Source organism: Rhinoderma darwinii, assembly GCF_050947455.1.
Source record: "Rhinoderma darwinii isolate aRhiDar2 chromosome 5 unlocalized genomic scaffold, aRhiDar2.hap1 SUPER_5_unloc_47, whole genome shotgun sequence".
Lineage (NCBI taxonomy): Eukaryota > Metazoa > Chordata > Amphibia > Anura > Rhinodermatidae > Rhinoderma > Rhinoderma darwinii.
In genome coordinates this window covers 16,734-44,591 of record NW_027461806.1, presented here as the reverse complement: position 1 = coordinate 44,591, position 27,858 = coordinate 16,734, and the positions used below count along the sequence as shown (strand labels likewise).

Sequence of the window (27,858 nt, the reverse complement as noted above, 5' to 3'; positions counted from 1 at the left end):
CACCTCCCGTGTAGCTGTGAGTGTGTGAGCCTGCAGGGCCCCATGGAATTGCCTAGAAGTAGGCTGAATCGCTGCAAGGGCTGAACAGCAGTATCGGGCAGGCTCGGGCAACGCGCGGCCCGTTCGGGTTATCGCTTCTCGGCCTTTTGGCTAAGATCAAGTGTAGTATCTGTTCTTATCAGTTTAATATCTGATACGTCCCCTATCTGGGGACCATATATTAAATGGATTTTTAGAACAGGGAGATGGAAATAGAGCTTGCTCTGTCCACTCCACGCATTGACCTGGTATTGCAGTATTTCCAGGACCGGTGCACCCTTTCCTTATGTGTTGACTAAAAGCAGATTCCAAAAGTGTTTTTTGTCTTTGCTATTGTTTCTGTCTTTCTGAAGGGATCTCCCCTTTTAATCCCATTATTTCAACACCTGTTGGACAATGCATGAGTGATAATGAGCTCATTGATTAAATGCAATTAATGAATAGATTGCCACCTCTTGTTGTGTGTCGTCTGTGTTTCTGTGTTTCCGGCATTTCACATTGGAACACCTCATTCACCTTCCTTGTCTTCTCTCCGCCCTCCCTTTTAGGTAAGTTAAAGAGCTGCACCTGAGCCAGCCACTGATTGATTGATTGATTGATTGATTGATTGATTGATTGATTGATTGATTGATTGATTGATGCAGCACAACAGTCAAATAGTGGAGTGGAGTAGGGGAACAGCAAACAGCCAATAAAGCAGCCCGCCCGCTCGCCTGCCCGCCACAATGGACCTACCTGTGTACACTAGATGGATGTGATGGAATGTACTGTCGTCCCTACATTTCAAGAAGAAGTAAGAATTGCAGTTGCAACAAAGCCTTGCTTGCCTACAAAGAGAGCAGCAATTTGGATTTGTTACTATGTTACCTAGAAGAATAACAAACTGTGCAAGGATGGAGGTTGTAGGAGCAAGGAGAAGTTGTCTGTAAAGTTGGTGGATGCCTATTTTCCATTTTGCAGTCCCTTGTCTCCCTCTTGTGGCCTCCTGGAGGCAACTAGCTGTGCAAAAAAAAGACAGCCTGGCGGCCGGCTGTTGCAGTGTTGCCCTCTCAGGCAACACTGAGTGACTGACTGAGCCTCACCGTCTTATATAAAGTTCAGACGGAACTTTGCACGTGTCATAGTGGAGCCCTCAGGATTCCAGAGCCAGCTTTCTGACATCATAATGGGGCCTCAGAGATAAAAGCCTGGGCCCAGGCAGTGTTGGTCAGTGCTGCTCAGCAGGCAGCACTGGACTGGACTGGATTACAGCTGAAACAAGGTGTGAAGGAACAAGGGGTGGCTGTGGGCATGCACTTGCTGCCGCTGCCAGTGTTTATCTGCATGGCAGCAGGGCATTTGGGCGTTGCCAGGAAGGCGTTTTTATGTAGATTCCTCCTCTTTCAGCACTGCATTGTGGTGCAAGCAAAAGAAGCAAATCCTGTCTGGCTTCCTCTCCGGCCTTTATTCACCTCCCGTGTAGCTGTGAGTGTGTGAGCCTGCAGGGCCCCATGGAATTGCCTAGAAGTAGGCTGAATCGCTGCAAGGGCTGAACAGCAGTATCGGGCAGGCTCGGGCAACGCGCGGCCCGTTCGGGTTATCGCTTCTCGGCCTTTTGGCTAAGATCAAGTGTAGTATCTGTTCTTATCAGTTTAATATCTGATACGTCCCCTATCTGGGGACCATATATTAAATGGATTTTTAGAACAGGGAGATGGAAATAGAGCTTGCTCTGTCCACTCCACGCATTGACCTGGTATTGCAGTATTTCCAGGACCGGTGCACCCTTTCCTTATGTGTTGACTAAAAGCAGATTCCAAAAGTGTTTTTTGTCTTTGCTATTGTTTCTGTCTTTCTGAAGGGATCTCCCCTTTTAATCCCATTATTTCAACACCTGTTGGACAATGCATGAGTGATAATGAGCTCATTGATTAAATGCAATTAATGAATAGATTGCCACCTCTTGTTGTGTGTCGTCTGTGTTTCTGTGTTTCCGGCATTTCACATTGGAACACCTCATTCACCTTCCTTGTCTTCTCTCCGCCCTCCCTTTTAGGTAAGTTAAAGAGCTGCACCTGAGCCAGCCACTGATTGATTGATTGATTGATTGATTGATTGATTGATTGATTGATTGATTGATTGATTGATTGATTGATGCAGCACAACAGTCAAATAGTGGAGTGGAGTAGGGGAACAGCAAACAGCCAATAAAGCAGCCCGCCCGCTCGCCTGCCCGCCACAATGGACCTACCTGTGTACACTAGATGGATGTGATGGAATGTACTGTCGTCCCTACATTTCAAGAAGAAGTAAGAATTGCAGTTGCAACAAAGCCTTGCTTGCCTACAAAGAGAGCAGCAATTTGGATTTGTTACTATGTTACCTAGAAGAATAACAAACTGTGCAAGGATGGAGGTTGTAGGAGCAAGGAGAAGTTGTCTGTAAAGTTGGTGGATGCCTATTTTCCATTTTGCAGTCCCTTGTCTCCCTCTTGTGGCCTCCTGGAGGCAACTAGCTGTGCAAAAAAAAGACAGCCTGGCGGCCGGCTGTTGCAGTGTTGCCCTCTCAGGCAACACTGAGTGACTGACTGAGCCTCACCGTCTTATATAAAGTTCAGACGGAACTTTGCACGTGTCATAGTGGAGCCCTCAGGATTCCAGAGCCAGCTTTCTGACATCATAATGGGGCCTCAGAGATAAAAGCCTGGGCCCAGGCAGTGTTGGTCAGTGCTGCTCAGCAGGCAGCACTGGACTGGACTGGATTACAGCTGATACAAGGTGTGAAGGAACAAGGGGTGGCTGTGGGCATGCACTTGCTGCCGCTGCCAGTGTTTATCTGCATGGCAGCAGGGCATTTGGGCGTTGCCAGGAAGGCGTTTTTATGTAGATTCCTCCTCTTTCAGCACTGCATTGTGGTGCAAGCAAAATAAGCAAATCCTGTCTGGCTTCCTCTCCGGCCTTTACTCACCTCCCGTGTAGCTGTGAGTGTGTGAGCCTGCAGGGCCCCATGGAATTGCCTAGAAGTAGGCTGAATCGCTGCAAGGGCTGAACAGCAGTATCGGGCAGGCTCGGGCAACGCGCGGCCCGTTCGGGTTATCGCTTCTCGGCCTTTTGGCTAAGATCAAGTGTAGTATCTGTTCTTATCAGTTTAATATCTGATACGTCCCCTATCTGGGGACCATATATTAAATGGATTTTTAGAACAGGGAGATGGAAATAGAGCTTGCTCTGTCCACTCCACGCATTGACCTGGTATTGCAGTATTTCCAGGACCGGTGCACCCTTTCCTTATGTGTTGACTAAAAGCAGATTCCAAAAGTGTTTTTTGTCTTTGCTATTGTTTCTGTCTTTCTGAAGGGATCTCCCCTTTTAATCCCATTATTTCAACACCTGTTGGACAATGCATGAGTGATAATGAGCTCATTGATTAAATGCAATTAATGAATAGATTGCCACCTCTTGTTGTGTGTCGTCTGTGTTTCTGTGTTTCCGGCATTTCACATTGGAACACCTCATTCACCTTCCTTGTCTTCTCTCCGCCCTCCCTTTTAGGTAAGTTAAAGAGCTGCACCTGAGCCAGCCACTGATTGATTGATTGATTGATTGATTGATTGATTGATTGATTGATTGATTGATGCAGCACAACAGTCAAATAGTGGAGTGGAGTAGGGGAACAGCAAACAGCCAATAAAGCAGCCCGCCCGCTCGCCTGCCCGCCACAATGGACCTACCTGTGTACACTAGATGGATGTGATGGAATGTACTGTCGTCCCTACATTTCAAGAAGAAGTAAGAATTGCAGTTGCAACAAAGCCTTGCTTGCCTACAAAGAGAGCAGCAATTTGGATTTGTTACTATGTTACCTAGAAGAATAACAAACTGTGCAAGGATGGAGGTTGTAGGAGCAAGGAGAAGTTGTCTGTAAAGTTGGTGGATGCCTATTTTCCATTTTGCAGTCCCTTGTCTCCCTCTTGTGGCCTCCTGGAGGCAACTAGCTGTGCAAAAAAAAGACAGCCTGGCGGCCGGCTGTTGCAGTGTTGCCCTCTCAGGCAACACTGAGTGACTGACTGAGCCTCACCGTCTTATATAAAGTTCAGACGGAACTTTGCACGTGTCATAGTGGAGCCCTCAGGATTCCAGAGCCAGCTTTCTGACATCATAATGGGGCCTCAGAGATAAAAGCCTGGGCCCAGGCAGTGTTGGTCAGTGCTGCTCAGCAGGCAGCACTGGACTGGACTGGATTACAGCTGATACAAGGTGTGAAGGAACAAGGGGTGGCTGTGGGCATGCACTTGCTGCCGCTGCCAGTGTTTATCTGCATGGCAGCAGGGCATTTGGGCGTTGCCAGGAAGGCGTTTTTATGTAGATTCCTCCTCTTTCAGCACTGCATTGTGGTGCAAGCAAAAGAAGCAAATCCTGTCTGGCTTCCTCTCCGGCCTTTATTCACCTCCCGTGTAGCTGTGAGTGTGTGAGCCTGCAGGGCCCCATGGAATTGCCTAGAAGTAGGCTGAATCGCTGCAAGGGCTGAACAGCAGTATCGGGCAGGCTCGGGCAACGCGCGGCCCGTTCGGGTTATCGCTTCTCGGCCTTTTGGCTAAGATCAAGTGTAGTATCTGTTCTTATCAGTTTAATATCTGATACGTCCCCTATCTGGGGACCATATATTAAATGGATTTTTAGAACAGGGAGATGGAAATAGAGCTTGCTCTGTCCACTCCACGCATTGACCTGGTATTGCAGTATTTCCAGGACCGGTGCACCCTTTCCTTATGTGTTGACTAAAAGCAGATTCCAAAAGTGTTTTTTGTCTTTGCTATTGTTTCTGTCTTTCTGAAGGGATCTCCCCTTTTAATCCCATTATTTCAACACCTGTTGGACAATGCATGAGTGATAATGAGCTCATTGATTAAATGCAATTAATGAATAGATTGCCACCTCTTGTTGTGTGTCGTCTGTGTTTCTGTGTTTCCGGCATTTCACATTGGAACACCTCATTCACCTTCCTTGTCTTCTCTCCGCCCTCCCTTTTAGGTAAGTTAAAGAGCTGCACCTGAGCCAGCCACTGATTGATTGATTGATTGATTGATTGATTGATTGATTGATTGATTGATGCAGCACAACAGTCAAATAGTGGAGTGGAGTAGGGGAACAGCAAACAGCCAATAAAGCAGCCCGCCCGCTCGCCTGCCCGCCACAATGGACCTACCTGTGTACACTAGATGGATGTGATGGAATGTACTGTCGTCCCTACATTTCAAGAAGAAGTAAGAATTGCAGTTGCAACAAAGCCTTGCTTGCCTACAAAGAGAGCAGCAATTTGGATTTGTTACTATGTTACCTAGAAGAATAACAAACTGTGCAAGGATGGAGGTTGTAGGAGCAAGGAGAAGTTGTCTGTAAAGTTGGTGGATGCCTATTTTCCATTTTGCAGTCCCTTGTCTCCCTCTTGTGGCCTCCTGGAGGCAACTAGCTGTGCAAAAAAAAGACAGCCTGGCGGCCGGCTGTTGCAGTGTTGCCCTCTCAGGCAACACTGAGTGACTGACTGAGCCTCACCGTCTTATATAAAGTTCAGACGGAACTTTGCACGTGTCATAGTGGAGCCCTCAGGATTCCAGAGCCAGCTTTCTGACATCATAATGGGGCCTCAGAGATAAAAGCCTGGGCCCAGGCAGTGTTGGTCAGTGCTGCTCAGCAGGCAGCACTGGACTGGACTGGATTACAGCTGATACAAGGTGTGAAGGAACAAGGGGTGGCTGTGGGCATGCACTTGCTGCCGCTGCCAGTGTTTATCTGCATGGCAGCAGGGCATTTGGGCGTTGCCAGGAAGGCGTTTTTATGTAGATTCCTCCTCTTTCAGCACTGCATTGTGGTGCAAGCAAAATAAGCAAATCCTGTCTGGCTTCCTCTCCGGCCTTTACTCACCTCCCGTGTAGCTGTGAGTGTGTGAGCCTGCAGGGCCCCATGGAATTGCCTAGAAGTAGGCTGAATCGCTGCAAGGGCTGAACAGCAGTATCGGGCAGGCTCGGGCAACGCGCGGCCCGTTCGGGTTATCGCTTCTCGGCCTTTTGGCTAAGATCAAGTGTAGTATCTGTTCTTATCAGTTTAATATCTGATACGTCCCCTATCTGGGGACCATATATTAAATGGATTTTTAGAACAGGGAGATGGAAATAGAGCTTGCTCTGTCCACTCCACGCATTGACCTGGTATTGCAGTATTTCCAGGACCGGTGCACCCTTTCCTTATGTGTTGACTAAAAGCAGATTCCAAAAGTGTTTTTTGTCTTTGCTATTGTTTCTGTCTTTCTGAAGGGATCTCCCCTTTTAATCCCATTATTTCAACACCTGTTGGACAATGCATGAGTGATAATGAGCTCATTGATTAAATGCAATTAATGAATAGATTGCCACCTCTTGTTGTGTGTCGTCTGTGTTTCTGTGTTTCCGGCATTTCACATTGGAACACCTCATTCACCTTCCTTGTCTTCTCTCCGCCCTCCCTTTTAGGTAAGTTAAAGAGCTGCACCTGAGCCAGCCACTGATTGATTGATTGATTGATTGATTGATTGATTGATTGATTGATTGATGCAGCACAACAGTCAAATAGTGGAGTGGAGTAGGGGAACAGCAAACAGCCAATAAAGCAGCCCGCCCGCTCGCCTGCCCGCCACAATGGACCTACCTGTGTACACTAGATGGATGTGATGGAATGTACTGTCGTCCCTACATTTCAAGAAGAAGTAAGAATTGCAGTTGCAACAAAGCCTTGCTTGCCTACAAAGAGAGCAGCAATTTGGATTTGTTACTATGTTACCTAGAAGAATAACAAACTGTGCAAGGATGGAGGTTGTAGGAGCAAGGAGAAGTTGTCTGTAAAGTTGGTGGATGCCTATTTTCCATTTTGCAGTCCCTTGTCTCCCTCTTGTGGCCTCCTGGAGGCAACTAGCTGTGCAAAAAAAAGACAGCCTGGCGGCCGGCTGTTGCAGTGTTGCCCTCTCAGGCAACACTGAGTGACTGACTGAGCCTCACCGTCTTATATAAAGTTCAGACGGAACTTTGCACGTGTCATAGTGGAGCCCTCAGGATTCCAGAGCCAGCTTTCTGACATCATAATGGGGCCTCAGAGATAAAAGCCTGGGCCCAGGCAGTGTTGGTCAGTGCTGCTCAGCAGGCAGCACTGGACTGGACTGGATTACAGCTGATACAAGGTGTGAAGGAACAAGGGGTGGCTGTGGGCATGCACTTGCTGCCGCTGCCAGTGTTTATCTGCATGGCAGCAGGGCATTTGGGCGTTGCCAGGAAGGCGTTTTTATGTAGATTCCTCCTCTTTCAGCACTGCATTGTGGTGCAAGCAAAAGAAGCAAATCCTGTCTGGCTTCCTCTCCGGCCTTTATTCACCTCCCGTGTAGCTGTGAGTGTGTGAGCCTGCAGGGCCCCATGGAATTGCCTAGAAGTAGGCTGAATCGCTGCAAGGGCTGAACAGCAGTATCGGGCAGGCTCGGGCAACGCGCGGCCCGTTCGGGTTATCGCTTCTCGGCCTTTTGGCTAAGATCAAGTGTAGTATCTGTTCTTATCAGTTTAATATCTGATACGTCCCCTATCTGGGGACCATATATTAAATGGATTTTTAGAACAGGGAGATGGAAATAGAGCTTGCTCTGTCCACTCCACGCATTGACCTGGTATTGCAGTATTTCCAGGACCGGTGCACCCTTTCCTTATGTGTTGACTAAAAGCAGATTCCAAAAGTGTTTTTTGTCTTTGCTATTGTTTCTGTCTTTCTGAAGGGATCTCCCCTTTTAATCCCATTATTTCAACACCTGTTGGACAATGCATGAGTGATAATGAGCTCATTGATTAAATGCAATTAATGAATAGATTGCCACCTCTTGTTGTGTGTCGTCTGTGTTTCTGTGTTTCCGGCATTTCACATTGGAACACCTCATTCACCTTCCTTGTCTTCTCTCCGCCCTCCCTTTTAGGTAAGTTAAAGAGCTGCACCTGAGCCAGCCACTGATTGATTGATTGATTGATTGATTGATTGATTGATTGATTGATTGATTGATTGATGCAGCACAACAGTCAAATAGTGGAGTGGAGTAGGGGAACAGCAAACAGCCAATAAAGCAGCCCGCCCGCTCGCCTGCCCGCCACAATGGACCTACCTGTGTACACTAGATGGATGTGATGGAATGTACTGTCGTCCCTACATTTCAAGAAGAAGTAAGAATTGCAGTTGCAACAAAGCCTTGCTTGCCTACAAAGAGAGCAGCAATTTGGATTTGTTACTATGTTACCTAGAAGAATAACAAACTGTGCAAGGATGGAGGTTGTAGGAGCAAGGAGAAGTTGTCTGTAAAGTTGGTGGATGCCTATTTTCCATTTTGCAGTCCCTTGTCTCCCTCTTGTGGCCTCCTGGAGGCAACTAGCTGTGCAAAAAAAAGACAGCCTGGCGGCCGGCTGTTGCAGTGTTGCCCTCTCAGGCAACACTGAGTGACTGACTGAGCCTCACCGTCTTATATAAAGTTCAGACGGAACTTTGCACGTGTCATAGTGGAGCCCTCAGGATTCCAGAGCCAGCTTTCTGACATCATAATGGGGCCTCAGAGATAAAAGCCTGGGCCAAGGCAGTGTTGGTCAGTGCTGCTCAGCAGGCAGCACTGGACTGGACTGGATTACAGCTGATACAAGGTGTGAAGGAACAAGGGGTGGCTGTGGGCATGCACTTGCTGCCGCTGCCAGTGTTTATCTGCATGGCAGCAGGGCATTTGGGCGTTGCCAGGAAGGCGTTTTTATGTAGATTCCTCCTCTTTCAGCACTGCATTGTGGTGCAAGCAAAAGAAGCAAATCCTGTCTGGCTTCCTCTCCGGCCTTTATTCACCTCCCGTGTAGCTGTGAGTGTGTGAGCCTGCAGGGCCCCATGGAATTGCCTAGAAGTAGGCTGAATCGCTGCAAGGGCTGAACAGCAGTATCGGGCAGGCTCGGGCAACGCGCGGCCCGTTCGGGTTATCGCTTCTCGGCCTTTTGGCTAAGATCAAGTGTAGTATCTGTTCTTATCAGTTTAATATCTGATACGTCCCCTATCTGGGGACCATATATTAAATGGATTTTTAGAACAGGGAGATGGAAATAGAGCTTGCTCTGTCCACTCCACGCATTGACCTGGTATTGCAGTATTTCCAGGACCGGTGCACCCTTTCCTTATGTGTTGACTAAAAGCAGATTCCAAAAGTGTTTTTTGTCTTTGCTATTGTTTCTGTCTTTCTGAAGGGATCTCCCCTTTTAATCCCATTATTTCAACACCTGTTGGACAATGCATGAGTGATAATGAGCTCATTGATTAAATGCAATTAATGAATAGATTGCCACCTCTTGTTGTGTGTCGTCTGTGTTTCTGTGTTTCCGGCATTTCACATTGGAACACCTCATTCACCTTCCTTGTCTTCTCTCCGCCCTCCCTTTTAGGTAAGTTAAAGAGCTGCACCTGAGCCAGCCACTGATTGATTGATTGATTGATTGATTGATTGATTGATTGATTGATTGATTGATTGATTGATGCAGCACAACAGTCAAATAGTGGAGTGGAGTAGGGGAACAGCAAACAGCCAATAAAGCAGCCCGCCCGCTCGCCTGCCCGCCACAATGGACCTACCTGTGTACACTAGATGGATGTGATGGAATGTACTGTCGTCCCTACATTTCAAGAAGAAGTAAGAATTGCAGTTGCAACAAAGCCTTGCTTGCCTACAAAGAGAGCAGCAATTTGGATTTGTTACTATGTTACCTAGAAGAATAACAAACTGTGCAAGGATGGAGGTTGTAGGAGCAAGGAGAAGTTGTCTGTAAAGTTGGTGGATGCCTATTTTCCATTTTGCAGTCCCTTGTCTCCCTCTTGTGGCCTCCTGGAGGCAACTAGCTGTGCAAAAAAAAGACAGCCTGGCGGCCGGCTGTTGCAGTGTTGCCCTCTCAGGCAACACTGAGTGACTGACTGAGCCTCACCGTCTTATATAAAGTTCAGACGGAACTTTGCACGTGTCATAGTGGAGCCCTCAGGATTCCAGAGCCAGCTTTCTGACATCATAATGGGGCCTCAGAGATAAAAGCCTGGGCCCAGGCAGTGTTGGTCAGTGCTGCTCAGCAGGCAGCACTGGACTGGACTGGATTACAGCTGATACAAGGTGTGAAGGAACAAGGGGTGGCTGTGGGCATGCACTTGCTGCCGCTGCCAGTGTTTATCTGCATGGCAGCAGGGCATTTGGGCGTTGCCAGGAAGGCGTTTTTATGTAGATTCCTCCTCTTTCAGCACTGCATTGTGGTGCAAGCAAAAGAAGCAAATCCTGTCTGGCTTCCTCTCCGGCCTTTATTCACCTCCCGTGTAGCTGTGAGTGTGTGAGCCTGCAGGGCCCCATGGAATTGCCTAGAAGTAGGCTGAATCGCTGCAAGGGCTGAACAGCAGTATCGGGCAGGCTCGGGCAACGCGCGGCCCGTTCGGGTTATCGCTTCTCGGCCTTTTGGCTAAGATCAAGTGTAGTATCTGTTCTTATCAGTTTAATATCTGATACGTCCCCTATCTGGGGACCATATATTAAATGGATTTTTAGAACAGGGAGATGGAAATAGAGCTTGCTCTGTCCACTCCACGCATTGACCTGGTATTGCAGTATTTCCAGGACCGGTGCACCCTTTCCTTATGTGTTGACTAAAAGCAGATTCCAAAAGTGTTTTTTGTCTTTGCTATTGTTTCTGTCTTTCTGAAGGGATCTCCCCTTTTAATCCCATTATTTCAACACCTGTTGGACAATGCATGAGTGATAATGAGCTCATTGATTAAATGCAATTAATGAATAGATTGCCACCTCTTGTTGTGTGTCGTCTGTGTTTCTGTGTTTCCGGCATTTCACATTGGAACACCTCATTCACCTTCCTTGTCTTCTCTCCGCCCTCCCTTTTAGGTAAGTTAAAGAGCTGCACCTGAGCCAGCCACTGATTGATTGATTGATTGATTGATTGATTGATTGATTGATTGATTGATTGATTGATGCAGCACAACAGTCAAATAGTGGAGTGGAGTAGGGGAACAGCAAACAGCCAATAAAGCAGCCCGCCCGCTCGCCTGCCCGCCACAATGGACCTACCTGTGTACACTAGATGGATGTGATGGAATGTACTGTCGTCCCTACATTTCAAGAAGAAGTAAGAATTGCAGTTGCAACAAAGCCTTGCTTGCCTACAAAGAGAGCAGCAATTTGGATTTGTTACTATGTTACCTAGAAGAATAACAAACTGTGCAAGGATGGAGGTTGTAGGAGCAAGGAGAAGTTGTCTGTAAAGTTGGTGGATGCCTATTTTCCATTTTGCAGTCCCTTGTCTCCCTCTTGTGGCCTCCTGGAGGCAACTAGCTGTGCAAAAAAAAGACAGCCTGGCGGCCGGCTGTTGCAGTGTTGCCCTCTCAGGCAACACTGAGTGACTGACTGAGCCTCACCGTCTTATATAAAGTTCAGACGGAACTTTGCACGTGTCATAGTGGAGCCCTCAGGATTCCAGAGCCAGCTTTCTGACATCATAATGGGGCCTCAGAGATAAAAGCCTGGGCCAAGGCAGTGTTGGTCAGTGCTGCTCAGCAGGCAGCACTGGACTGGACTGGATTACAGCTGATACAAGGTGTGAAGGAACAAGGGGTGGCTGTGGGCATGCACTTGCTGCCGCTGCCAGTGTTTATCTGCATGGCAGCAGGGCATTTGGGCGTTGCCAGGAAGGCGTTTTTATGTAGATTCCTCCTCTTTCAGCACTGCATTGTGGTGCAAGCAAAAGAAGCAAATCCTGTCTGGCTTCCTCTCCGGCCTTTATTCACCTCCCGTGTAGCTGTGAGTGTGTGAGCCTGCAGGGCCCCATGGAATTGCCTAGAAGTAGGCTGAATCGCTGCAAGGGCTGAACAGCAGTATCGGGCAGGCTCGGGCAACGCGCGGCCCGTTCGGGTTATCGCTTCTCGGCCTTTTGGCTAAGATCAAGTGTAGTATCTGTTCTTATCAGTTTAATATCTGATACGTCCCCTATCTGGGGACCATATATTAAATGGATTTTTAGAACAGGGAGATGGAAATAGAGCTTGCTCTGTCCACTCCACGCATTGACCTGGTATTGCAGTATTTCCAGGACCGGTGCACCCTTTCCTTATGTGTTGACTAAAAGCAGATTCCAAAAGTGTTTTTTGTCTTTGCTATTGTTTCTGTCTTTCTGAAGGGATCTCCCCTTTTAATCCCATTATTTCAACACCTGTTGGACAATGCATGAGTGATAATGAGCTCATTGATTAAATGCAATTAATGAATAGATTGCCACCTCTTGTTGTGTGTCGTCTGTGTTTCTGTGTTTCCGGCATTTCACATTGGAACACCTCATTCACCTTCCTTGTCTTCTCTCCGCCCTCCCTTTTAGGTAAGTTAAAGAGCTGCACCTGAGCCAGCCACTGATTGATTGATTGATTGATTGATTGATTGATTGATTGATTGATTGATTGATTGATTGATGCAGCACAACAGTCAAATAGTGGAGTGGAGTAGGGGAACAGCAAACAGCCAATAAAGCAGCCCGCCCGCTCGCCTGCCCGCCACAATGGACCTACCTGTGTACACTAGATGGATGTGATGGAATGTACTGTCGTCCCTACATTTCAAGAAGAAGTAAGAATTGCAGTTGCAACAAAGCCTTGCTTGCCTACAAAGAGAGCAGCAATTTGGATTTGTTACTATGTTACCTAGAAGAATAACAAACTGTGCAAGGATGGAGGTTGTAGGAGCAAGGAGAAGTTGTCTGTAAAGTTGGTGGATGCCTATTTTCCATTTTGCAGTCCCTTGTCTCCCTCTTGTGGCCTCCTGGAGGCAACTAGCTGTGCAAAAAAAAGACAGCCTGGCGGCCGGCTGTTGCAGTGTTGCCCTCTCAGGCAACACTGAGTGACTGACTGAGCCTCACCGTCTTATATAAAGTTCAGACGGAACTTTGCACGTGTCATAGTGGAGCCCTCAGGATTCCAGAGCCAGCTTTCTGACATCATAATGGGGCCTCAGAGATAAAAGCCTGGGCCCAGGCAGTGTTGGTCAGTGCTGCTCAGCAGGCAGCACTGGACTGGACTGGATTACAGCTGATACAAGGTGTGAAGGAACAAGGGGTGGCTGTGGGCATGCACTTGCTGCCGCTGCCAGTGTTTATCTGCATGGCAGCAGGGCATTTGGGCGTTGCCAGGAAGGCGTTTTTATGTAGATTCCTCCTCTTTCAGCACTGCATTGTGGTGCAAGCAAAAGAAGCAAATCCTGTCTGGCTTCCTCTCCGGCCTTTATTCACCTCCCGTGTAGCTGTGAGTGTGTGAGCCTGCAGGGCCCCATGGAATTGCCTAGAAGTAGGCTGAATCGCTGCAAGGGCTGAACAGCAGTATCGGGCAGGCTCGGGCAACGCGCGGCCCGTTCGGGTTATCGCTTCTCGGCCTTTTGGCTAAGATCAAGTGTAGTATCTGTTCTTATCAGTTTAATATCTGATACGTCCCCTATCTGGGGACCATATATTAAATGGATTTTTAGAACAGGGAGATGGAAATAGAGCTTGCTCTGTCCACTCCACGCATTGACCTGGTATTGCAGTATTTCCAGGACCGGTGCACCCTTTCCTTATGTGTTGACTAAAAGCAGATTCCAAAAGTGTTTTTTGTCTTTGCTATTGTTTCTGTCTTTCTGAAGGGATCTCCCCTTTTAATCCCATTATTTCAACACCTGTTGGACAATGCATGAGTGATAATGAGCTCATTGATTAAATGCAATTAATGAATAGATTGCCACCTCTTGTTGTGTGTCGTCTGTGTTTCTGTGTTTCCGGCATTTCACATTGGAACACCTCATTCACCTTCCTTGTCTTCTCTCCGCCCTCCCTTTTAGGTAAGTTAAAGAGCTGCACCTGAGCCAGCCACTGATTGATTGATTGATTGATTGATTGATTGATTGATTGATTGATTGATTGATTGATGCAGCACAACAGTCAAATAGTGGAGTGGAGTAGGGGAACAGCAAACAGCCAATAAAGCAGCCCGCCCGCTCGCCTGCCCGCCACAATGGACCTACCTGTGTACACTAGATGGATGTGATGGAATGTACTGTCGTCCCTACATTTCAAGAAGAAGTAAGAATTGCAGTTGCAACAAAGCCTTGCTTGCCTACAAAGAGAGCAGCAATTTGGATTTGTTACTATGTTACCTAGAAGAATAACAAACTGTGCAAGGATGGAGGTTGTAGGAGCAAGGAGAAGTTGTCTGTAAAGTTGGTGGATGCCTATTTTCCATTTTGCAGTCCCTTGTCTCCCTCTTGTGGCCTCCTGGAGGCAACTAGCTGTGCAAAAAAAAGACAGCCTGGCGGCCGGCTGTTGCAGTGTTGCCCTCTCAGGCAACACTGAGTGACTGACTGAGCCTCACCGTCTTATATAAAGTTCAGACGGAACTTTGCACGTGTCATAGTGGAGCCCTCAGGATTCCAGAGCCAGCTTTCTGACATCATAATGGGGCCTCAGAGATAAAAGCCTGGGCCCAGGCAGTGTTGGTCAGTGCTGCTCAGCAGGCAGCACTGGACTGGACTGGATTACAGCTGATACAAGGTGTGAAGGAACAAGGGGTGGCTGTGGGCATGCACTTGCTGCCGCTGCCAGTGTTTATCTGCATGGCAGCAGGGCATTTGGGCGTTGCCAGGAAGGCGTTTTTATGTAGATTCCTCCTCTTTCAGCACTGCATTGTGGTGCAAGCAAAAGAAGCAAATCCTGTCTGGCTTCCTCTCCGGCCTTTATTCACCTCCCGTGTAGCTGTGAGTGTGTGAGCCTGCAGGGCCCCATGGAATTGCCTAGAAGTAGGCTGAATCGCTGCAAGGGCTGAACAGCAGTATCGGGCAGGCTCGGGCAACGCGCGGCCCGTTCGGGTTATCGCTTCTCGGCCTTTTGGCTAAGATCAAGTGTAGTATCTGTTCTTATCAGTTTAATATCTGATACGTCCCCTATCTGGGGACCATATATTAAATGGATTTTTAGAACAGGGAGATGGAAATAGAGCTTGCTCTGTCCACTCCACGCATTGACCTGGTATTGCAGTATTTCCAGGACCGGTGCACCCTTTCCTTATGTGTTGACTAAAAGCAGATTCCAAAAGTGTTTTTTGTCTTTGCTATTGTTTCTGTCTTTCTGAAGGGATCTCCCCTTTTAATCCCATTATTTCAACACCTGTTGGACAATGCATGAGTGATAATGAGCTCATTGATTAAATGCAATTAATGAATAGATTGCCACCTCTTGTTGTGTGTCGTCTGTGTTTCTGTGTTTCCGGCATTTCACATTGGAACACCTCATTCACCTTCCTTGTCTTCTCTCCGCCCTCCCTTTTAGGTAAGTTAAAGAGCTGCACCTGAGCCAGCCACTGATTGATTGATTGATTGATTGATTGATTGATTGATTGATTGATTGATTGATTGATTGATTGATGCAGCACAACAGTCAAATAGTGGAGTGGAGTAGGGGAACAGCAAACAGCCAATAAAGCAGCCCGCCCGCTCGCCTGCCCGCCACAATGGACCTACCTGTGTACACTAGATGGATGTGATGGAATGTACTGTCGTCCCTACATTTCAAGAAGAAGTAAGAATTGCAGTTGCAACAAAGCCTTGCTTGCCTACAAAGAGAGCAGCAATTTGGATTTGTTACTATGTTACCTAGAAGAATAACAAACTGTGCAAGGATGGAGGTTGTAGGAGCAAGGAGAAGTTGTCTGTAAAGTTGGTGGATGCCTATTTTCCATTTTGCAGTCCCTTGTCTCCCTCTTGTGGCCTCCTGGAGGCAACTAGCTGTGCAAAAAAAAGACAGCCTGGCGGCCGGCTGTTGCAGTGTTGCCCTCTCAGGCAACACTGAGTGACTGACTGAGCCTCACCGTCTTATATAAAGTTCAGACGGAACTTTGCACGTGTCATAGTGGAGCCCTCAGGATTCCAGAGCCAGCTTTCTGACATCATAATGGGGCCTCAGAGATAAAAGCCTGGGCCCAGGCAGTGTTGGTCAGTGCTGCTCAGCAGGCAGCACTGGACTGGACTGGATTACAGCTGATACAAGGTGTGAAGGAACAAGGGGTGGCTGTGGGCATGCACTTGCTGCCGCTGCCAGTGTTTATCTGCATGGCAGCAGGGCATTTGGGCGTTGCCAGGAAGGCATTTTTATGTAGATTCCTCCTCTTTCAGCACTGCATTGTGGTGCAAGCAAAAGAAGCAAATCCTGTCTGGCTTCCTCTCCGGCCTTTATTCACCTCCCGTGTAGCTGTGAGTGTGTGAGCCTGCAGGGCCCCATGGAATTGCCTAGAAGTAGGCTGAATCGCTGCAAGGGCTGAACAGCAGTATCGGGCAGGCTCGGGCAACGCGCGGCCCGTTCGGGTTATCGCTTCTCGGCCTTTTGGCTAAGATCAAGTGTAGTATCTGTTCTTATCAGTTTAATATCTGATACGTCCCCTATCTGGGGACCATATATTAAATGGATTTTTAGAACAGGGAGATGGAAATAGAGCTTGCTCTGTCCACTCCACGCATTGACCTGGTATTGCAGTATTTCCAGGACCGGTGCACCCTTTCCTTATGTGTTGACTAAAAGCAGATTCCAAAAGTGTTTTTTGTCTTTGCTATTGTTTCTGTCTTTCTGAAGGGATCTCCCCTTTTAATCCCATTATTTCAACACCTGTTGGACAATGCATGAGTGATAATGAGCTCATTGATTAAATGCAATTAATGAATAGATTGCCACCTCTTGTTGTGTGTCGTCTGTGTTTCTGTGTTTCCGGCATTTCACATTGGAACACCTCATTCACCTTCCTTGTCTTCTCTCCGCCCTCCCTTTTAGGTAAGTTAAAGAGCTGCACCTGAGCCAGCCACTGATTGATTGATTGATTGATTGATTGATTGATTGATTGATTGATGCAGCACAACAGTCAAATAGTGGAGTGGAGTAGGGGAACAGCAAACAGCCAATAAAGCAGCCCGCCCGCTCGCCTGCCCGCCACAATGGACCTACCTGTGTACACTAGATGGATGTGATGGAATGTACTGTCGTCCCTACATTTCAAGAAGAAGTAAGAATTGCAGTTGCAACAAAGCCTTGCTTGCCTACAAAGAGAGCAGCAATTTGGATTTGTTACTATGTTACCTAGAAGAATAACAAACTGTGCAAGGATGGAGGTTGTAGGAGCAAGGAGAAGTTGTCTGTAAAGTTGGTGGATGCCTATTTTCCATTTTGCAGTCCCTTGTCTCCCTCTTGTGGCCTCCTGGAGGCAACTAGCTGTGCAAAAAAAAGACAGCCTGGCGGCCGGCTGTTGCAGTGTTGCCCTCTCAGGCAACACTGAGTGACTGACTGAGCCTCACCGTCTTATATAAAGTTCAGACGGAACTTTGCACGTGTCATAGTGGAGCCCTCAGGATTCCAGAGCCAGCTTTCTGACATCATAATGGGGCCTCAGAGATAAAAGCCTGGGCCCAGGCAGTGTTGGTCAGTGCTGCTCAGCAGGCAGCACTGGACTGGACTGGATTACAGCTGATACAAGGTGTGAAGGAACAAGGGGTGGCTGTGGGCATGCACTTGCTGCCGCTGCCAGTGTTTATCTGCATGGCAGCAGGGCATTTGGGCGTTGCCAGGAAGGCGTTTTTATGTAGATTCCTCCTCTTTCAGCACTGCATTGTGGTGCAAGCAAAAGAAGCAAATCCTGTCTGGCTTCCTCTCCGGCCTTTATTCACCTCCCGTGTAGCTGTGAGTGTGTGAGCCTGCAGGGCCCCATGGAATTGCCTAGAAGTAGGCTGAATCGCTGCAAGGGCTGAACAGCAGTATCGGGCAGGCTCGGGCAACGCGCGGCCCGTTCGGGTTATCGCTTCTCGGCCTTTTGGCTAAGATCAAGTGTAGTATCTGTTCTTATCAGTTTAATATCTGATACGTCCCCTATCTGGGGACCATATATTAAATGGATTTTTAGAACAGGGAGATGGAAATAGAGCTTGCTCTGTCCACTCCACGCATTGACCTGGTATTGCAGTATTTCCAGGACCGGTGCACCCTTTCCTTATGTGTTGACTAAAAGCAGATTCCAAAAGTGTTTTTTGTCTTTGCTATTGTTTCTGTCTTTCTGAAGGGATCTCCCCTTTTAATCCCATTATTTCAACACCTGTTGGACAATGCATGAGTGATAATGAGCTCATTGATTAAATGCAATTAATGAATAGATTGCCACCTCTTGTTGTGTGTCGTCTGTGTTTCTGTGTTTCCGGCATTTCACATTGGAACACCTCATTCACCTTCCTTGTCTTCTCTCCGCCCTCCCTTTTAGGTAAGTTAAAGAGCTGCACCTGAGCCAGCCACTGATTGATTGATTGATTGATTGATTGATTGATTGATTGATTGATTGATTGATTGATTGATTGATGCAGCACAACAGTCAAATAGTGGAGTGGAGTAGGGGAACAGCAAACAGCCAATAAAGCAGCCCGCCCGCTCGCCTGCCCGCCACAATGGACCTACCTGTGTACACTAGATGGATGTGATGGAATGTACTGTCGTCCCTACATTTCAAGAAGAAGTAAGAATTGCAGTTGCAACAAAGCCTTGCTTGCCTACAAAGAGAGCAGCAATTTGGATTTGTTACTATGTTACCTAGAAGAATAACAAACTGTGCAAGGATGGAGGTTGTAGGAGCAAGGAGAAGTTGTCTGTAAAGTTGGTGGATGCCTATTTTCCATTTTGCAGTCCCTTGTCTCCCTCTTGTGGCCTCCTGGAGGCAACTAGCTGTGCAAAAAAAAGACAGCCTGGCGGCCGGCTGTTGCAGTGTTGCCCTCTCAGGCAACACTGAGTGACTGACTGAGCCTCACCGTCTTATATAAAGTTCAGACGGAACTTTGCACGTGTCATAGTGGAGCCCTCAGGATTCCAGAGCCAGCTTTCTGACATCATAATGGGGCCTCAGAGATAAAAGCCTGGGCCCAGGCAGTGTTGGTCAGTGCTGCTCAGCAGGCAGCACTGGACTGGACTGGATTACAGCTGATACAAGGTGTGAAGGAACAAGGGGTGGCTGTGGGCATGCACTTGCTGCCGCTGCCAGTGTTTATCTGCATGGCAGCAGGGCATTTGGGCGTTGCCAGGAAGGCGTTTTTATGTAGATTCCTCCTCTTTCAGCACTGCATTGTGGTGCAAGCAAAAGAAGCAAATCCTGTCTGGCTTCCTCTCCGGCCTTTATTCACCTCCCGTGTAGCTGTGAGTGTGTGAGCCTGCAGGGCCCCATGGAATTGCCTAGAAGTAGGCTGAATCGCTGCAAGGGCTGAACAGCAGTATCGGGCAGGCTCGGGCAACGCGCGGCCCGTTCGGGTTATCGCTTCTCGGCCTTTTGGCTAAGATCAAGTGTAGTATCTGTTCTTATCAGTTTAATATCTGATACGTCCCCTATCTGGGGACCATATATTAAATGGATTTTTAGAACAGGGAGATGGAAATAGAGCTTGCTCTGTCCACTCCACGCATTGACCTGGTATTGCAGTATTTCCAGGACCGGTGCACCCTTTCCTTATGTGTTGACTAAAAGCAGATTCCAAAAGTGTTTTTTGTCTTTGCTATTGTTTCTGTCTTTCTGAAGGGATCTCCCCTTTTAATCCCATTATTTCAACACCTGTTGGACAATGCATGAGTGATAATGAGCTCATTGATTAAATGCAATTAATGAATAGATTGCCACCTCTTGTTGTGTGTCGTCTGTGTTTCTGTGTTTCCGGCATTTCACATTGGAACACCTCATTCACCTTCCTTGTCTTCTCTCCGCCCTCCCTTTTAGGTAAGTTAAAGAGCTGCACCTGAGCCAGCCACTTGATTGATTGATTGATTGATTGATTGATTGATTGATTGATTGATTGATTGATTGATTGATGCAGCACAACAGTCAAATAGTGGAGTGGAGTAGGGGAACAGCAAACAGCCAATAAAGCAGCCCGCCCGCTCGCCTGCCCGCCACAATGGACCTACCTGTGTACACTAGATGGATGTGATGGAATGTACTGTCGTCCCTACATTTCAAGAAGAAGTAAGAATTGCAGTTGCAACAAAGCCTTGCTTGCCTACAAAGAGAGCAGCAATTTGGATTTGTTACTATGTTACCTAGAAGAATAACAAACTGTGCAAGGATGGAGGTTGTAGGAGCAAGGAGAAGTTGTCTGTAAAGTTGGTGGATGCCTATTTTCCATTTTGCAGTCCCTTGTCTCCCTCTTGTGGCCTCCTGGAGGCAACTAGCTGTGCAAAAAAAAGACAGCCTGGCGGCCGGCTGTTGCAGTGTTGCCCTCTCAGGCAACACTGAGTGACTGACTGAGCCTCACCGTCTTATATAAAGTTCAGACGGAACTTTGCACGTGTCATAGTGGAGCCCTCAGGATTCCAGAGCCAGCTTTCTGACATCATAATGGGGCCTCAGAGATAAAAGCCTGGGCCCAGGCAGTGTTGGTCAGTGCTGCTCAGCAGGCAGCACTGGACTGGACTGGATTACAGCTGATACAAGGTGTGAAGGAACAAGGGGTGGCTGTGGGCATGCACTTGCTGCCGCTGCCAGTGTTTATCTGCATGGCAGCAGGGCATTTGGGCGTTGCCAGGAAGGCGTTTTTATGTAGATTCCTCCTCATTCAGCACTGCATTGTGGTGCAAGCAAAAGAAGCAAATCCTGTCTGGCTTCCTCTCCGGCCTTTATTCACCTCCCGTGTAGCTGTGAGTGTGTGAGCCTGCAGGGCCCCATGGAATTGCCTAGAAGTAGGCTGAATCGCTGCAAGGGCTGAACAGCAGTATCGGGCAGGCTCGGGCAACGCGCGGCCCGTTCGGGTTATCGCTTCTCGGCCTTTTGGCTAAGATCAAGTGTAGTATCTGTTCTTATCAGTTTAATATCTGATACGTCCCCTATCTGGGGACCATATAACCATATATTAAATGGATTTTTAGAACAGGGAGATGGAAATAGAGCTTGCTCTGTCCACTCCACGCATTGACCTGGTATTGCAGTATTTCCAGGACCGGTGCACCCTTTCCTTATGTGTTGACTAAAAGCAGATTCCAAAAGTGTTTTTTGTCTTTGCTATTGTTTCTGTCTTTCTGAAGGGATCTCCCCTTTTAATCCCATTATTTCAACACCTGTTGGACAATGCATGAGTGATAATGAGCTCATTGATTAAATGCAATTAATGAATAGATTGCCACCTCTTGTTGTGTGTCGTCTGTGTTTCTGTGTTTCCGGCATTTCACATTGGAACACCTCATTCACCTTCCTTGTCTTCTCTCCGCCCTCCCTTTTAGGTAAGTTAAAGAGCTGCACCTGAGCCAGCCACTGATTGATTGATTGATTGATTGATTGATTGATTGATTGATTGATTGATTGATTGATGCAGCACAACAGTCAAATAGTGGAGTGGAGTAGGGGAACAGCAAACAGCCAATAAAGCAGCCCGCCCGCTCGCCTGCCCGCCACAATGGACCTACCTGTGTACACTAGATGGATGTGATGGAATGTACTGTCGTCCCTACATTTCAAGAAGAAGTAAGAATTGCAGTTGCAACAAAGCCTTGCTTGCCTACAAAGAGAGCAGCAATTTGGATTTGTTACTATGTTACCTAGAAGAATAACAAACTGTGCAAGGATGGAGGTTGTAGGAGCAAGGAGAAGTTGTCTGTAAAGTTGGTGGATGCCTATTTTCCATTTTGCAGTCCCTTGTCTCCCTCTTGTGGCCTCCTGGAGGCAACTAGCTGTGCAAAAAAAAGACAGCCTGGCGGCCGGCTGTTGCAGTGTTGCCCTCTCAGGCAACACTGAGTGACTGACTGAGCCTCACCGTCTTATATAAAGTTCAGACGGAACTTTGCACGTGTCATAGTGGAGCCCTCAGGATTCCAGAGCCAGCTTTCTGACATCATAATGGGGCCTCAGAGATAAAAGCCTGGGCCCAGGCAGTGTTGGTCAGTGCTGCTCAGCAGGCAGCACTGGACTGGACTGGATTACAGCTGATACAAGGTGTGAAGGAACAAGGGGTGGCTGTGGGCATGCACTTGCTGCCGCTGCCAGTGTTTATCTGCATGGCAGCAGGGCATTTGGGCGTTGCCAGGAAGGCGTTTTTATGTAGATTCCTCCTCTTTCAGCACTGCATTGTGGTGCAAGCAAAAGAAGCAAATCCTGTCTGGCTTCCTCTCCGGCCTTTATTCACCTCCCGTGTAGCTGTGAGTGTGTGAGCCTGCAGGGCCCCATGGAATTGCCTAGAAGTAGGCTGAATCGCTGCAAGGGCTGAACAGCAGTATCGGGCAGGCTCGGGCAACGCGCGGCCCGTTCGGGTTATCGCTTCTCGGCCTTTTGGCTAAGATCAAGTGTAGTATCTGTTCTTATCAGTTTAATATCTGATACGTCCCCTATCTGGGGACCATATATTAAATGGATTTTTAGAACAGGGAGATGGAAATAGAGCTTGCTCTGTCCACTCCACGCATTGACCTGGTATTGCAGTATTTCCAGGACCGGTGCACCCTTTCCTTATGTGTTGACTAAAAGCAGATTCCAAAAGTGTTTTTTGTCTTTGCTATTGTTTCTGTCTTTCTGAAGGGATCTCCCCTTTTAATCCCATTATTTCAACACCTGTTGGACAATGCATGAGTGATAATGAGCTCATTGATTAAATGCAATTAATGAATAGATTGCCACCTCTTGTTGTGTGTCGTCTGTGTTTCTGTGTTTCCGGCATTTCACATTGGAACACCTCATTCACCTTCCTTGTCTTCTCTCCGCCCTCCCTTTTAGGTAAGTTAAAGAGCTGCACCTGAGCCAGCCACTGATTGATTGATTGATTGATTGATTGATTGATTGATTGATTGATTGATGCAGCACAACAGTCAAATAGTGGAGTGGAGTAGGGGAACAGCAAACAGCCAATAAAGCAGCCCGCCCGCTCGCCTGCCCGCCACAATGGACCTACCTGTGTACACTAGATGGATGTGATGGAATGTACTGTCGTCCCTACATTTCAAGAAGAAGTAAGAATTGCAGTTGCAACAAAGCCTTGCTTGCCTACAAAGAGAGCAGCAATTTGGATTTGTTACTATGTTACCTAGAAGAATAACAAACTGTGCAAGGATGGAGGTTGTAGGAGCAAGGAGAAGTTGTCTGTAAAGTTGGTGGATGCCTATTTTCCATTTTGCAGTCCCTTGTCTCCCTCTTGTGGCCTCCTGGAGGCAACTAGCTGTGCAAAAAAAAGACAGCCTGGCGGCCGGCTGTTGCAGTGTTGCCCTCTCAGGCAACACTGAGTGACTGACTGAGCCTCACCGTCTTATATAAAGTTCAGACGGAACTTTGCACGTGTCATAGTGGAGCCCTCAGGATTCCAGAGCCAGCTTTCTGACATCATAATGGGGCCTCAGAGATAAAAGCCTGGGCCCAGGCAGTGTTGGTCAGTGCTGCTCAGCAGGCAGCACTGGACTGGACTGGATTACAGCTGATACAAGGTGTGAAGGAACAAGGGGTGGCTGTGGGCATGCACTTGCTGCCGCTGCCAGTGTTTATCTGCATGGCAGCAGGGCATTTGGGCGTTGCCAGGAAGGCGTTTTTATGTAGATTCCTCCTCTTTCAGCACTGCATTGTGGTGCAAGCAAAAGAAGCAAATCCTGTCTGGCTTCCTCTCCGGCCTTTATTCACCTCCCGTGTAGCTGTGAGTGTGTGAGCCTGCAGGGCCCCATGGAATTGCCTAGAAGTAGGCTGAATCGCTGCAAGGGCTGAACAGCAGTATCGGGCAGGCTCGGGCAACGCGCGGCCCGTTCGGGTTAACGCTTCTCGGCCTTTTGGCTAAGATCAAGTGTAGTATCTGTTCTTATCAGTTTAATATCTGATACGTCCCCTATCTGGGGACCATATATTAAATGGATTTTTAGAACAGGGAGATGGAAATAGAGCTTGCTCTGTCCACTCCACGCATTGACCTGGTATTGCAGTATTTCCAGGACCGGTGCACCCTTTCCTTATGTGTTGACTAAAAGCAGATTCCAAAAGTGTTTTTTGTCTTTGCTATTGTTTCTGTCTTTCTGAAGGGATCTCCCCTTTTAATCCCATTATTTCAACACCTGTTGGACAATGCATGAGTGATAATGAGCTCATTGATTAAATGCAATTAATGAATAGATTGCCACCTCTTGTTGTGTGTCGTCTGTGTTTCTGTGTTTCCGGCATTTCACATTGGAACACCTCATTCACCTTCCTTGTCTTCTCTCCGCCCTCCCTTTTAGGTAAGTTAAAGAGCTGCACCTGAGCCAGCCACTGATTGATTGATTGATTGATTGATTGATTGATTGATTGATTGATTGATTGATTGATGCAGCACAACAGTCAAATAGTGGAGTGGAGTAGGGGAACAGCAAACAGCCAATAAAGCAGCCCGCCCGCTCGCCTGCCCGCCACAATGGACCTACCTGTGTACACTAGATGGATGTGATGGAATGTACTGTCGTCCCTACATTTCAAGAAGAAGTAAGAATTGCAGTTGCAACAAAGCCTTGCTTGCCTACAAAGAGAGCAGCAATTTGGATTTGTTACTATGTTACCTAGAAGAATAACAAACTGTGCAAGGATGGAGGTTGTAGGAGCAAGGAGAAGTTGTCTGTAAAGTTGGTGGATGCCTATTTTCCATTTTGCAGTCCCTTGTCTCCCTCTTGTGGCCTCCTGGAGGCAACTAGCTGTGCAAAAAAAAGACAGCCTGGCGGCCGGCTGTTGCAGTGTTGCCCTCTCAGGCAACACTGAGTGACTGACTGAGCCTCACCGTCTTATATAAAGTTCAGACGGAACTTTGCACGTGTCATAGTGGAGCCCTCAGGATTCCAGAGCCAGCTTTCTGACATCATAATGGGGCCTCAGAGATAAAAGCCTGGGCCCAGGCAGTGTTGGTCAGTGCTGCTCAGCAGGCAGCACTGGACTGGACTGGATTACAGCTGATACAAGGTGTGAAGGAACAAGGGGTGGCTGTGGGCATGCACTTGCTGCCGCTGCCAGTGTTTATCTGCATGGCAGCAGGGCATTTGGGCGTTGCCAGGAAGGCGTTTTTATGTAGATTCCTCCTCTTTCAGCACTGCATTGTGGTGCAAGCAAAAGAAGCAAATCCTGTCTGGCTTCCTCTCCGGCCTTTATTCACCTCCCGTGTAGCTGTGAGTGTGTGAGCCTGCAGGGCCCCATGGAATTGCCTAGAAGTAGGCTGAATCGCTGCAAGGGCTGAACAGCAGTATCGGGCAGGCTCGGGCAACGCGCGGCCCGTTCGGGTTATCGCTTCTCGGCCTTTTGGCTAAGATCAAGTGTAGTATCTGTTCTTATCAGTTTAATATCTGATACGTCCCCTATCTGGGGACCATATATTAAATGGATTTTTAGAACAGGGAGATGGAAATAGAGCTTGCTCTGTCCACTCCACGCATTGACCTGGTATTGCAGTATTTCCAGGACCGGTGCACCCTTTCCTTATGTGTTGACTAAAAGCAGATTCCAAAAGTGTTTTTTGTCTTTGCTATTGTTTCTGTCTTTCTGAAGGGATCTCCCCTTTTAATCCCATTATTTCAACACCTGTTGGACAATGCATGAGTGATAATGAGCTCATTGATTAAATGCAATTAATGAATAGATTGCCACCTCTTGTTGTGTGTCGTCTGTGTTTCTGTGTTTCCGGCATTTCACATTGGAACACCTCATTCACCTTCCTTGTCTTCTCTCCGCCCTCCCTTTTAGGTAAGTTAAAGAGCTGCACCTGAGCCAGCCACTGATTGATTGATTGATTGATTGATTGATTGATTGATTGATTGATTGATTGATTGATTGATGCAGCACAACAGTCAAATAGTGGAGTGGAGTAGGGGAACAGCAAACAGCCAATAAAGCAGCCCGCCCGCTCGCCTGCCCGCCACAATGGACCTACCTGTGTACACTAGATGGATGTGATGGAATGTACTGTCGTCCCTACATTTCAAGAAGAAGTAAGAATTGCAGTTGCAACAAAGCCTTGCTTGCCTACAAAGAGAGCAGCAATTTGGATTTGTTACTATGTTACCTAGAAGAATAACAAACTGTGCAAGGATGGAGGTTGTAGGAGCAAGGAGAAGTTGTCTGTAAAGTTGGTGGATGCCTATTTTCCATTTTGCAGTCCCTTGTCTCCCTCTTGTGGCCTCCTGGATGCAACTAGCTGTGCAAAAAAAAGACAGCCTGGCGGCCGGCTGTTGCAGTGTTGCCCTCTCAGGCAACACTGAGTGACTGACTGAGCCTCACCGTCTTATATAAAGTTCAGACGGAACTTTGCACGTGTCATAGTGGAGCCCTCAGGATTCCAGAGCCAGCTTTCTGACATCATAATGGGGCCTCAGAGATAAAAGCCTGGGCCCAGGCAGTGTTGGTCAGTGCTGCTCAGCAGGCAGCACTGGACTGGACTGGATTACAGCTGATACAAGGTGTGAAGGAACAAGGGGTGGCTGTGGGCATGCACTTGCTGCCGCTGCCAGTGTTTATCTGCATGGCAGCAGGGCATTTGGGCGTTGCCAGGAAGGCGTTTTTATGTAGATTCCTCCTCTTTCAGCACTGCATTGTGGTGCAAGCAAAAGAAGCAAATCCTGTCTGGCTTCCTCTCCGGCCTTTATTCACCTCCCGTGTAGCTGTGAGTGTGTGAGCCTGCAGGGCCCCATGGAATTGCCTAGAAGTAGGCTGAATCGCTGCAAGGGCTGAACAGCAGTATCGGGCAGGCTCGGGCAACGCGCGGCCCGTTCGGGTTATCGCTTCTCGGCCTTTTGGCTAAGATCAAGTGTAGTATCTGTTCTTATCAGTTTAATATCTGATACGTCCCCTATCTGGGGACCATATATTAAATGGATTTTTAGAACAGGGAGATGGAAATAGAGCTTGCTCTGTCCACTCCACGCATTGACCTGGTATTGCAGTATTTCCAGGACCGGTGCACCCTTTCCTTATGTGTTGACTAAAAGCAGATTCCAAAAGTGTTTTTTGTCTTTGCTATTGTTTCTGTCTTTCTGAAGGGATCTCCCCTTTTAATCCCATTATTTCAACACCTGTTGGACAATGCATGAGTGATAATGAGCTCATTGATTAAATGCAATTAATGAATAGATTGCCACCTCTTGTTGTGTGTCGTCTGTGTTTCTGTGTTTCCGGCATTTCACATTGGAACACCTCATTCACCTTCCTTGTCTTCTCTCCGCCCTCCCTTTTAGGTAAGTTAAAGAGCTGCACCTGAGCCAGCCACTGATTGATTGATTGATTGATTGATTGATTGATTGATTGATTGATTGATGCAGCACAACAGTCAAATAGTGGAGTGGAATAGGGGAACAGCAAACAGCCAATAAAGCAGCCCGCCCGCTCGCCTGCCCGCCACAATGGACCTACCTGTGTACACTAGATGGATGTGATGGAATGTACTGTCGTCCCTACATTTCAAGAAGAAGTAAGAATTGCAGTTGCAACAAAGCCTTGCTTGCCTACAAAGAGAGCAGCAATTTGGATTTGTTACTATGTTACCTAGAAGAATAACAAACTGTGCAAGGATGGAGGTTGTAGGAGCAAGGAGAAGTTGTCTGTAAAGTTGGTGGATGCCTATTTTCCATTTTGCAGTCCCTTGTCTCCCTCTTGTGGCCTCCTGGAGGCAACTAGCTGTGCAAAAAAAAGACAGCCTGGCGGCCGGCTGTTGCAGTGTTGCCCTCTCAGGCAACACTGAGTGACTGACTGAGCCTCACCGTCTTATATAAAGTTCAGACGGAACTTTGCACGTGTC

General features: G+C 47.7%; 19 non-coding genes across 19 annotated transcripts; all 19 read left to right on the top strand.

Annotated features, from left to right (window-relative positions):
• The first annotated feature begins 130 nt into the window (after window positions 1-130).
• On the top strand, window positions 131-321 carry LOC142695325 (U2 spliceosomal RNA). The gene has a single exon (XR_012863452.1). It is a non-coding gene; the product is annotated as a U2 spliceosomal RNA (small nuclear RNA).
• A 1,296-nt stretch (window positions 322-1,617) lies between these two features.
• LOC142695312 (U2 spliceosomal RNA) lies at window positions 1,618-1,808 on the top strand. The gene has a single exon (XR_012863441.1). It is a non-coding gene; the product is annotated as a U2 spliceosomal RNA (small nuclear RNA).
• A 1,304-nt stretch (window positions 1,809-3,112) lies between these two features.
• On the top strand, window positions 3,113-3,303 carry LOC142695300 (U2 spliceosomal RNA). The gene has a single exon (XR_012863430.1). It is a non-coding gene; the product is annotated as a U2 spliceosomal RNA (small nuclear RNA).
• A 1,288-nt stretch (window positions 3,304-4,591) lies between these two features.
• Window positions 4,592-4,782, top strand: LOC142695288 (U2 spliceosomal RNA). The gene has a single exon (XR_012863419.1). It is a non-coding gene; the product is annotated as a U2 spliceosomal RNA (small nuclear RNA).
• A 1,284-nt stretch (window positions 4,783-6,066) lies between these two features.
• Window positions 6,067-6,257, top strand: LOC142695276 (U2 spliceosomal RNA). The gene has a single exon (XR_012863408.1). It is a non-coding gene; the product is annotated as a U2 spliceosomal RNA (small nuclear RNA).
• Window positions 6,258-7,541: 1,284 nt separating this feature from the next.
• Window positions 7,542-7,732, top strand: LOC142695263 (U2 spliceosomal RNA). The gene has a single exon (XR_012863396.1). It is a non-coding gene; the product is annotated as a U2 spliceosomal RNA (small nuclear RNA).
• Window positions 7,733-9,024: 1,292 nt separating this feature from the next.
• On the top strand, window positions 9,025-9,215 carry LOC142695251 (U2 spliceosomal RNA). Its single transcript, XR_012863385.1, has one exon. It is a non-coding gene; the product is annotated as a U2 spliceosomal RNA (small nuclear RNA).
• A 1,296-nt stretch (window positions 9,216-10,511) lies between these two features.
• On the top strand, window positions 10,512-10,702 carry LOC142695239 (U2 spliceosomal RNA). Its single transcript, XR_012863374.1, has one exon. It is a non-coding gene; the product is annotated as a U2 spliceosomal RNA (small nuclear RNA).
• A 1,292-nt stretch (window positions 10,703-11,994) lies between these two features.
• On the top strand, window positions 11,995-12,185 carry LOC142695227 (U2 spliceosomal RNA). Its single transcript, XR_012863363.1, has one exon. It is a non-coding gene; the product is annotated as a U2 spliceosomal RNA (small nuclear RNA).
• A 1,296-nt stretch (window positions 12,186-13,481) lies between these two features.
• Window positions 13,482-13,672, top strand: LOC142695215 (U2 spliceosomal RNA). Its single transcript, XR_012863352.1, has one exon. It is a non-coding gene; the product is annotated as a U2 spliceosomal RNA (small nuclear RNA).
• A 1,292-nt stretch (window positions 13,673-14,964) lies between these two features.
• Window positions 14,965-15,155, top strand: LOC142695201 (U2 spliceosomal RNA). The gene has a single exon (XR_012863341.1). It is a non-coding gene; the product is annotated as a U2 spliceosomal RNA (small nuclear RNA).
• Window positions 15,156-16,455: 1,300 nt separating this feature from the next.
• Window positions 16,456-16,646, top strand: LOC142695189 (U2 spliceosomal RNA). The gene has a single exon (XR_012863330.1). It is a non-coding gene; the product is annotated as a U2 spliceosomal RNA (small nuclear RNA).
• A 1,280-nt stretch (window positions 16,647-17,926) lies between these two features.
• Window positions 17,927-18,117, top strand: LOC142695177 (U2 spliceosomal RNA). Its single transcript, XR_012863319.1, has one exon. It is a non-coding gene; the product is annotated as a U2 spliceosomal RNA (small nuclear RNA).
• A 1,300-nt stretch (window positions 18,118-19,417) lies between these two features.
• Window positions 19,418-19,608, top strand: LOC142695165 (U2 spliceosomal RNA). Its single transcript, XR_012863308.1, has one exon. It is a non-coding gene; the product is annotated as a U2 spliceosomal RNA (small nuclear RNA).
• A 1,297-nt stretch (window positions 19,609-20,905) lies between these two features.
• On the top strand, window positions 20,906-21,104 carry LOC142695552 (U2 spliceosomal RNA). Its single transcript, XR_012863657.1, has one exon. It is a non-coding gene; the product is annotated as a U2 spliceosomal RNA (small nuclear RNA).
• A 1,292-nt stretch (window positions 21,105-22,396) lies between these two features.
• LOC142695153 (U2 spliceosomal RNA) lies at window positions 22,397-22,587 on the top strand. Its single transcript, XR_012863297.1, has one exon. It is a non-coding gene; the product is annotated as a U2 spliceosomal RNA (small nuclear RNA).
• A 1,284-nt stretch (window positions 22,588-23,871) lies between these two features.
• Window positions 23,872-24,062, top strand: LOC142695519 (U2 spliceosomal RNA). The gene has a single exon (XR_012863628.1). It is a non-coding gene; the product is annotated as a U2 spliceosomal RNA (small nuclear RNA).
• Window positions 24,063-25,354: 1,292 nt separating this feature from the next.
• Window positions 25,355-25,545, top strand: LOC142695140 (U2 spliceosomal RNA). The gene has a single exon (XR_012863285.1). It is a non-coding gene; the product is annotated as a U2 spliceosomal RNA (small nuclear RNA).
• A 1,296-nt stretch (window positions 25,546-26,841) lies between these two features.
• Window positions 26,842-27,032, top strand: LOC142695128 (U2 spliceosomal RNA). The gene has a single exon (XR_012863274.1). It is a non-coding gene; the product is annotated as a U2 spliceosomal RNA (small nuclear RNA).
• The last annotated feature ends 826 nt before the right edge of the window (window positions 27,033-27,858 follow it).